Raw genomic sequence first — 10,242 nt, 5'->3', positions numbered from 1 at the left:
AATATAGAGGTAAGAAAGAATGGAAGATAATAGCTACAAGTTTTGAGTGTCCAACAGTGTTTGAATTATTACTCAGTCTCTGAATTCTGTAAACTATCTTAAATTGTTAGCTCAAGTGAAAATAGAAAATTGTGACTCATAAAATATTATTGAAATGCACTTTTTTGATATAATAGACTCCCTACTTGGGAAAGGTACTTCAAAGGGAGGGATACAAATCAAAGGGATAGTTCCTTTCCTGGCTTCTGTATTCTGTAATACAATTCTTTAAATGTTTCATAGAAAATGTAAATAATATATTGGGAGGGAGGGCATATAGTTCTTAGGGAATTGTTTGTACTTAACCAGCACCTTGTCTTTTGTAGTTTGCATTGCTTCACTGAGAATCAGAGTGTTCACCCTTTAAAGGAGCAGAGTCAGGTTAAAATGTAAGCACTTTCTGTTCTGATCCTCTGTACCTGTTCAAATTGAAACTGGTGCAAAGCAAAAAAAGAAGAGAGCACATTTATATTCTTTATGCAGTCTTTCTACTTGTGTTCTCAGAGATTTCTTGACCATTTTAAGATTTAGTTTCTTACCTAGGAAGTTATGAAGTACTTTCATCATTACTTACCTACTGTCATATTTTCTAATCTGCATTTCTCGTGCTTAAATATCAGCAGAACATTAAGGTATATTTCTCCCGGGCCACATGCAGATCTCTAGTCTATTTTCAGAAGTAATTTTTTTGCAATCTTACCTAAAATGCCACAAAAATTCTGAACATTCAAGGCATTTTAAATCAATTAGAGTAATACCACGGGGAAAAAAAGAGAACATTTAATTTCCTATACTTCCTGTATAAAGTACTTTCTTTTCTTGAAGCAGCTTTTTTTTTTTTTCTTGACATAGATTCTTAAAACACAATGTGGCTTTAAATGATTTAGCAATGGTGGAATAGTGATGATTTAGATGCTATAGATGTTGAAATGTCCTTATAATTTTACCTGATGTACTTGCATATTGTTTTCCCTTCATTCCTAGTAGAGTAAGTCTGTTTCCACTGTCCAATAGTAAGAACTTTGAAAGAGATACGTACTTTTAAAATACTAAAAATAGAAAAAACAAGATTGATATTGGGAAATTTTGTCTTTGAAAGAAGACTTTTTCAACATTTAAATTTAAACCTGAAATCAACTGAATACATTCAGCCTAATTCTGCATCAGATTTTAAGAATACTGTCAAATATTTTGTGCTAGGGATATTGGGTGAGAAATGAGATTTGAAGTTCCTTTTTTCATATGGTGATAAAAATTAATTATCTACATTGCCATTCAAGTCTTAAAATGACAATTGTATATATATGCACATAGATTGTTCTTAAAATTTCCTTTCCTACACGAAATATATTGCAGTAATGAATACTGGCTCAAAGTTAACAAAGAACATTTTTTCTTCATTTATTTCTCTCAGTGTATACAAAACATTTTTTTGGTCACATTTGTTACTTACTTAAACTTAGGGATGGACTTGAGATTATTGTTTCAACCATTTCTTTCTTCATTTACAAGTCATTCTTACTACATTAACACAATGTAAGTATTGAACTGTGGATTTTTTTCCAGTATGTAGTAACTGACTAAACTCAAAATCTCAAGTACAAAGAATGATGGATTAATTATCCAGATTTAGATTCCAGTCCTGCAGTTTCTTGGCAGCCTACAGATAGCCTGCTGCATTCATGCGGAGCATCATTGTTTTCAAGAATATGCAGCATCAAGACTTCAGCTCCAATTCTACAGGGAGTGCCTAATCATATGATAGGTCTAATTATATTGAAACAGGAATATTCACATTAGTAACCTTTCACAGGATTAGGTTTTGCAAGACATGGACAGTGATACAATTATCTATAGTTGAATCCTCTTGCAATTATTTCTATTTTACAATGTTAGCAATTCAGGATTTTATTTAATAACGAAATATACATAATAACAGAATGTCTGGAAATCAAATAATGTAACTGTACATTTTGGATCTTTCAAAGATAGATGTGGCAGATTCATTTTCTGTCAGAGCTAAGTGGCCATTTTGTATATCAAAGCTGGTTTCTATACTATCATTTGGTAGTATGAAACCAACAATGCTCAAACCTTTTGGCTCCAAATTCTAGATTTCTCATTCTAATATGATCAGTCTCAAACTGGGGGAAAAAAAGGAATATGTTGCCCTACGTTTATATAAAAAAATTATTATCTAATTTCTTTAGTGGAAATTTAGAACACTGCTGCAAGGTTTGGGGCACAAAATAACATTTAAAACTTATAAACATGAAATAGCAGAAGTATTAAAATGGTCATTTGAGAAATTTAAAGGATGAAGTTTTACTACTACATATTTTCTTGCATCTGTGCTCACACATGAAATTATAGTTCAACAGAACTTTTTATCCCAGAAATCTTGCTGATTTAGATGCTGGAAATATAGCGAATTTGTTTTTCTTAACATAGCTTACTCTTAAACTACATCAGAGGTTTTTAATGTACAGTTGTGACTTATTTTCTACATTGTCTTTGCCTGCTTATTCCAAAAAGCATGCAAAATAACTAAAGGAAAATTTAGCTAAGATGTACTGAGGAGAATATCAGCGAAACAAAGCCTCTTTAATCTTCAAAACTTCTGCCTGTGGACATTTGACTGGCCAGTTCCAAAAGCTAGGTACTCATGAGCAAAGCAATGGTAAGACAGCCAGCCCTGACTATGACCCCTGGAGTATCCCGGAAGATATATGCTTTATTCTTAACATGGTAACATGTACATTAGAAGAGTAGGGTTAAATTTTATACTGGCAATTTCTAAATAAAATTATGTAAGCTTCTTTACTAAACCTATGTTAATATTGTCCAGTTAACAGCACTTATTACAGTTTATTGTAATTAATCTTAATTTTTCTCGTGGGAAAGTTCCCTATAAAGCCTCCATCCTTACATTCTCTGTTCTACTTAAGTGGAGTATACCATAGTGATAGTTCACATTTTTATAGCACATTCATCACACAGCATTTTCTTTAATATATGTATAAAAATGGCTGTCGAAAGCTGCAGTTTCTGACACTGTCAATTGGGCTAGAGGAGCTTGGAATTGAAAAATTTCATGCAATGACTGAGACAAGTTCTTACTTCAACAGAACTGTCACTTGTTCAGCATCCTTTATGACTTTTACATTTCTTTTTTATTTGGTGTTCTTGCAGCATAGGTGGGTACTCATGCAGCCTGCTGGACTCTGGGCAGCTAGAGGCAACCACTGCCACTCTTGGGAGCTTCCTGCTGCCATGTTTCCATGATCTAAGTGTGTAGTAATGATATGAAAATAAAAAGAAGGTGGCTAGTGGTGCTTAAGGATTGGAAAGATGAGTGCTACCACTGCACTTCCCAGTCAGATAAAGCTAATCAATGTATTTTGTAGAGCTAGGTGCTTTACCTTGCCACTGCTCAGCCATTTTTATTAACTGCAAGATGTAATTAGTGTGCATAACCATAAGCCTGCCAGCTTACTTGCCATGAGGATAATTTGAGTAATCAAAATTAGCTTTCTCGCAATGGCTTCTGACTCTTGCCAGTGAAGGAATTTGTGTTGATGAATCTTCCAATACCATAGCTATCAATATGTCATAGTCCTCAAGTTTTGGGGTGTGGCAAATAATCAAATGCTCCCCAGCTTCTAAAGTAGACTTCTGGGACAATTTGGCAATAAGAAATTGAAAAGTGGCAGCTGTTTTATTTGATAAGAAAGAGATCAGTGATGAAAAAACGCTTTGCCGATTCTTTTAAATTTCTGCGAGATATGCTAATGCAAGACCTGGGCTTTAGTTTGCCTGCATGCAGATAATACTTTTAACTAATAGATTAGATGGACTGAAAGCTTGAATTTCCTCTTGTGGAAATATTTCAAGTAGCTGTTGCCATTTTACAAATTAATATTATGATATTTGACATTTAAATTAAATGCTATTAAGTGAAACCTGCTACCTCTGTATTTCTCTACCTCTACTTTCCTACCAAGTAAATCACTTTATCATCAGTAAATAAGACAGTGTTTTTCCACTGCTCACTTACTTAGAATGGTGTAATGGACACAATATGCATCAGTGCCTAGATCCGGTGCAAAAATTGTAATTTATTATCACAGGGGTTTATAAATCTGGGGGAAACTCCTGTAGAGAAAGACAGGTTAAATAACTTTGTCATGGCTGGACTTGTCATCCATCTTCTCAGTGCTGGCTGAAACCTGTATGACCTGAATTTGCTAAAAGTGACTAGATTTGAATTGTACTTTTTCCAGCTCAGCCTTCCTTAGTTTCTACACAGGTGTAACTTCTTTTAATTAAATAAATCTGAGAAGTTATGGAATCCAAGTGCTTCTCAATGAGGTTATCATCCAAAGCTATGATTGTAGCTCTTCTTGGCATAACTGCACTGAATTTAATCTTCTCTTCTGTAGATCTGGAGTGTATTTATGAGTTTAGCTAACCCAGATAACCGAAGCACCAGTACCAGTGGATTGTGACAGCCTGGGCTCACTGTACATCCAACTCAGGATAAATCCTGGGATTGCTACTTCTGTTCAGCTCCCTGCAGCAGCATCTACATTTTTATCAGTGCCTTAGTCCACTGACTCTGCTATGCCTGCTCATGTCACATACAGCCTTTCTGTCTCTCTTTTTCTCAGCTTGGATGGCTTCACGGAACTTTGCGGGAGTAAAACACAATACAAAATTTGTAACTTAAAATAAAACGCCATACGTGTCTGAAGTCTTGTTCTTTGGTTAGTAGCTACCATTTCAGTGTAGCACTTAGCATTACAAAATAAACGTAAACCTGTGATTTAGTTATGAGGTGCTGCAAAAAAATACATCTACTTTATGTTCCTGTCTGAAAAGCATGTATGAGGATGAAAGGAACTGATAAAATGCTGTGGAATATGCCTTGCCCTGCCAGCATTATGAAGTTGGTGGAAATAAGAAGCTATTACACAAATAGAAGCTAGACTTTTTCTGCAGTGAGTTGTAAATGAATATGATACAAAGCTTTCTTGTCCCAAGCCCAAAAAGACTTATCTTATTTTGATGTGTTTAATACATGTTGGCATCTGTATTTGCTTGATATTATGTCAAAATTGGAGCCAGGCAAAGCTTTTATTAAAACTGAAGCTTGGCTCCAGTTCTGTATTCATTCTTGACTTCCTTGGCATATGGTGCTGTCTGTGACCTTCTGCAACAAACCTTTCGTTATTGTCAGCAAATTTTGCAATACAGAAATTGGTGTTGGTGTACTGGCATCTCCCCTTCTTGGCAGAACTCGCCTTCAGAGCAATTCAGATTGCTGTCTTTTCTTCAGTTCCATTCAGTAAATATCAACAGATAAAATTTGCTATGTCAGCAATTCAAAATTTTAACTAATGTTTTTCAATTTGTTTTTCCTCATTTTCATCTGTCCTTTTTATTGGACCTGTTCCTTTACTTTGTCCTCACTTCCAGCTTCTCCCCACTGTGCTTTCCATGCACATTTCTTTCCCACTGAGATTGTATACAAATATTAGAGCTCTAACTCACACTTTTGTCAGCAGGATGTGCCACACTCTGTAGGCACACTCAGTTCAAATAAAAAGCCCATTGGCAATAAAATAAATCAAGTGATTAACAAGAAGCAAAATGCCAGCCTCTGGCTTTTTCTGTCCCAAAATCTTGTGGTGCACTGTGGCAAAATGAATTTTCTACCAAGAGATAGAAGTCAATGGTGTATTCTGAGACGTGAGCATTGTAATACTGCACTGATATGTGAGCAACCTGGAGAAACCTCTGGATTTTCCTATTTCTGACTGTGTAAAAGCTGCCAATATCAAACAAAGCCAGTTAATGAGGGCCAGAAAATGTATAGCAGAAAACTGTGTTTATGTTAAACTGAACAGCAGAATGTGCTAGTGCAATAACGAGGATTACGCACTTAGTAGCTATTTAGCTGTAAAGGCTTGTGCTGTCCAGGTTACAGGTTATGCAGCAGAAAATGCAACAAATATGGCTGGAGGTAGGATGTAGTTTCATTTTTCTGTTTCTCTGATTATGTTTCCAATACCTTATGCTGGTCATGGTGGGCAATGACTAGCGAACGTTCTGCAGTGTTTAGACAAATCTATTGTATGGGCCAGTTTTTGTGCTTACAGATTTGCTTTTGAACATTCACCCAGTAGTGCCATTCATTAGAAGCACATACATTCTAAGTGTGATCATATTTTATTTAAAATGTAACTAAAATACAGGTTAGACATGCATTTTATGTTATGACTTTTACAAGCGTTTCTATTCCATATATGTCCAGTGACCGCAGTATTTCCTTCACATTTTTCTCCTTTCCATCTTTTAAAATGGTAAACAAAAATGAAAGACCAAAATTAGATGGAAAATTGAACTATTTTTAAAACCTCATGAACTGAATTGTAAGAAAAAGAAAATATTTAATGTGTGTGCACATGTGTAAGATAAATTGTTTTATAAAGATATTAAGGACATACAAATTGGAACATTTCCTTAGAGCTTCAGTGCACCTTGCTGTTTTTCTATTTTAGCTAATGGTTATTAAAATAATTTCTATTTTCTTTTTCATCTTGAGGTACTGCATGCATTAAAATGTGCAGGGATATACTTTCTGTGAGAAGGACTCTTAAATGATATTCTAATTCAGTGGTATTTCTGTAACCTGATTCCTCCTCCATATGTCCTCAGTATTCTAGTCTAGAGCTAATCTGAAATGCAAGACTGGATTGCATAAAGAATCTGGCCTTCAGTCAACAAAACCCTTTTCTGCTGAGAAGTGAAAGATAAAGAAAAAGATGTAATTACTGTAATGATGGGTTAGACCTTTAGATTCGTGCTGCAATCAGTGATTCCTGTGGTGCTCTGCTGCAATCATGGTTTAGTGCTGACTAGAGAGACAAGACAGTTACAGACTGTAAAACACTCCTTCAGCCCTTGATCTAAATGCCTATAGGAGAGTCACACCTCTCATTTGTAGATGGTGGTGATGGCTCCAAACTCGAGGACAGCAGAGTGGATTGTCTTGAAAGGAGAATCTTGGAATATTTTTTGAATGTGTAAAAATTAAATAAAGAAAATCCCCCTAAGTTAGTCCCTCCTCCCCCAGGATACAATAGTCACCTGAAAATTATTTTTAATCTTATAAGGCTGTTGTATCTGCCACACACACATGCATGCTCATCAGAGATGATATATATTTATTTGGTCTTTAGTAATCACATAATCAAAGAGAAAATTTCTATTGTGCAGGGATATGCTTGCCAGAGCTGTTATGTTTCAAGTGCTGTCAAATCAATGCCAAAATCATTCCAAATACTTTCAGAATTTCTTACTTTTTACTTTATTCTCAAAGTCAAGCTTGAACATAAGTATACAGCATTAGTAAATACTTTTATTTTTATTCTGAATTTGAAGGATTGTTGGATTAGGGATTTAAAATAAGTATTTCCAGCTGATGCTGATGGAACTATTCAATCATTTTATAGCTATTCAGGATAAAGGGTATTGGCCCTAATCCTGAAACTCTTATTGATGCAATTAATCCTTGTATCTCTGAGCTGTGTCACTGAAGTCAGCTGGAACTTTTGCATGAGTAATAGTTGCAGAACCAGCCTCAGTCATTTAAATCATGATTATCCTTGGAAAACAACTGAAGATTAGCTGTGGTAATAATTTTTGTTGTAGACATCACAGAAATTATAAGCAAATGTTTTGCAGAAGTACTTAAGTGTACCTTACATGGTCTGCAAATGTTATAATCCATAGAAATTTTACTAGTTTCACTTTCAAAATGAGTTTGCAGCATTATTTGTCAATTTGGCTAACCCAAATACGTAAAGAGTTCAGCTGATCGAAAGGATATCCTAGCCTAATGGTAAACCAAAGGTATGTTTCATTCACTTTGCATCTTTGTTGGCACTTAGAAGGATTTGCAAAGAAAAAGAAAATGAGTAGGTTGTTGATAAGACTGATATCAATCAAAGGATTGTTTTCTCCTTTTTTGATATGCTGCAGTAAAAAAAGGTTTCATTTACTTCTGATCATTAATTGACAAAATCTGTACAGATTATTTGATTCTCACTCTATTTCTGGGTTTGGTGATTGCCAAGGCTGAGCAACAGAAGTGATAACAGGAGAGCCTTAGAGACCAACTATAAAGCAGAGATAAATTCAAAGTGATAGTGTTACACTATGTCCATATGCCAGGCAAGTTATTTAGTTTGACTTAAGAAATATTGATACTATAGTTTGCACTCTTACTACTTCATAGGCTCATGACACAATGTGTCACTCACTGCATGACCAAAAACATTTGACAAGATAGCAATATCCTCAGTTAAAAATTACTGTATTCATGAGAAGTATTTTATTTCTGTGAGTAGTAGTATTGCTATTGTACATGTGACAGTATGTTTCATTTTTCTGGACTCCATTTTCATAATCATTCCATCAATTTATGGCTAAATTTCCACACTATAAGTTTTCCTTATATTCCATAATTTACTTCGTAATGCAACACAAAGATTACAACCTTTTGGAGAGACGAGTTCTCTCCATCTCCTAGTAAAAACCTTTAATGTAAATGATTGAGACCTAGCCTGCAGCTATTGTGAATGAGGTATTAATCTGGTTTACTTTCTCTTCTTTTAGTTAGAAGCCAAAGATCATGTAAAAATACTAGGTATGTTTCAAGGAATTTTGAGTACTGCATCCATGTCCACAAATAATAGGTGCAATCAGAAGATAAACTACAGGATAGTAAGGAGGGATTTCTGAAGCCTGCCCTTTACAGTCACAGCAGACTTACAACTTTTCAGTAGCAGACTTAACAACATTTCAGTAGATAGTAGCTAGCCCCTTAATCCTCTGTGTGCTTCTCCCAGACAGCAATAACACATACTCAGTCATGTACAAATCCTGCATATTATGCTGGCCAGCATTCTTATTCTGTAAAAAAGTAGAAGTGATCCCTTTCACTGTTTATTCAAAGCAGGTGATGAATATACTATTTAAAATTTAAATTCCCCAATAGTATTGAGAGCCCAAAGCTAGGTTTATAAATGCAACTTCTCACAATTTAGGTGTTCCAAAGACAACATCTGAATGACATAAACAAGTGTGTTAGGGTGGGATGCTGAGTAAGGAGAGGAACAAATGCTATTGGTTGTCCACAAATTTTAGCAATTTTAGAACCAGTGATTATGGCTTGCAATCTGGTTAGGCATGAGTAAGTTCATCTGTATTTATTATGGGTAATGGAGGATTTTAAGGAGAAAGTTTAAGGAAGAAAAAATGGTGAGCAGTGAAATGGAAAAAAAAAATTAAAGTACTTGTCAGAAAAATAGGTGTTTGAGATAGTTACTAGTGGTGCAAATGTGGAAGGATGACCTTTCAACTGACAACCTTGTAGACTGGATAGATATTAATGATGAGAGGCCTTTAAATGAAAACAGAAGAAAAATAACGAAGATCTAGCTTATAAATTCTCTTTCCTAATCAAGGTAGAAGGATTTCTAAGGTGCAAGACTGTGGGCATTTTGTCTAAGATGAGATTGCAGTAGAGAAGTTATGAAGTGACCCAGGCTCAGTCAATTGTTTTGGCTTTGTAGGCTGAGGTGAAAAGGTTGTATTTTAGGAACTGTTTTGCAGGATGTTCATGGTAGTGTGTTCATCAATCACAGATGTGAGTCTTTAGTATTTTCATTACCATCAGAATTTTGTGTGATTATAACAAAGTACCAGAGTTAGTAATTTTCTTCTCCTGCCTAAGAAGACTATATCAGAAAAAAGAAAATGTTTTCCTCTAGTCCTTATTATCCCATAGAAGATGATCTTTCTTTAGATGCAGAGCCCCTATTTCAATTACTTTTCCTAAAATGCTCCTTTTCAATGTTCTTCTACCAATTTAAAGAAATAGTATTAATCTTATAATGTATAGAAAGTATTTTACAGAAGTTGTGTTAAGGTAGTTTCAGATTCTAGAAATAAAAATAGAACAAAAAACCCACTGTCTAGAGATTCAGTCTCTGCAGAGACTGTAGGATTGAAGGATAGAGCCTTCAATCGCTGTCAAATCTATGAAGTTAGCAGACTTTCAGCAGGGCCAAATATGCATATGCCTTCTAAATTTACAGTGCTATTTATTTATTTTTTAATTGTGTTTAGGTATTT

General features: G+C 34.9%; 1 protein-coding gene across 1 annotated transcript in view; it reads left to right on the top strand.

Annotated features, from left to right (window-relative positions):
• The window catches only part of LOC104163392 (probable G-protein coupled receptor 125), a 183,532-nt gene that overhangs the window by 19,813 nt on the left and 153,477 nt on the right, over positions 1-10,242 (top strand). The gene's annotated exons all lie outside the window — the stretch shown is intronic.

This window comes from Cariama cristata, unplaced genomic scaffold, assembly GCF_000690535.1.
Source record: "Cariama cristata isolate BGI_N322 unplaced genomic scaffold, ASM69053v1 scaffold4546, whole genome shotgun sequence".
NCBI classification, from domain to species: Eukaryota; Metazoa; Chordata; class Aves; order Cariamiformes; family Cariamidae; genus Cariama; species Cariama cristata.
This window is presented reverse-complemented; position numbering and strand designations above follow the sequence as displayed.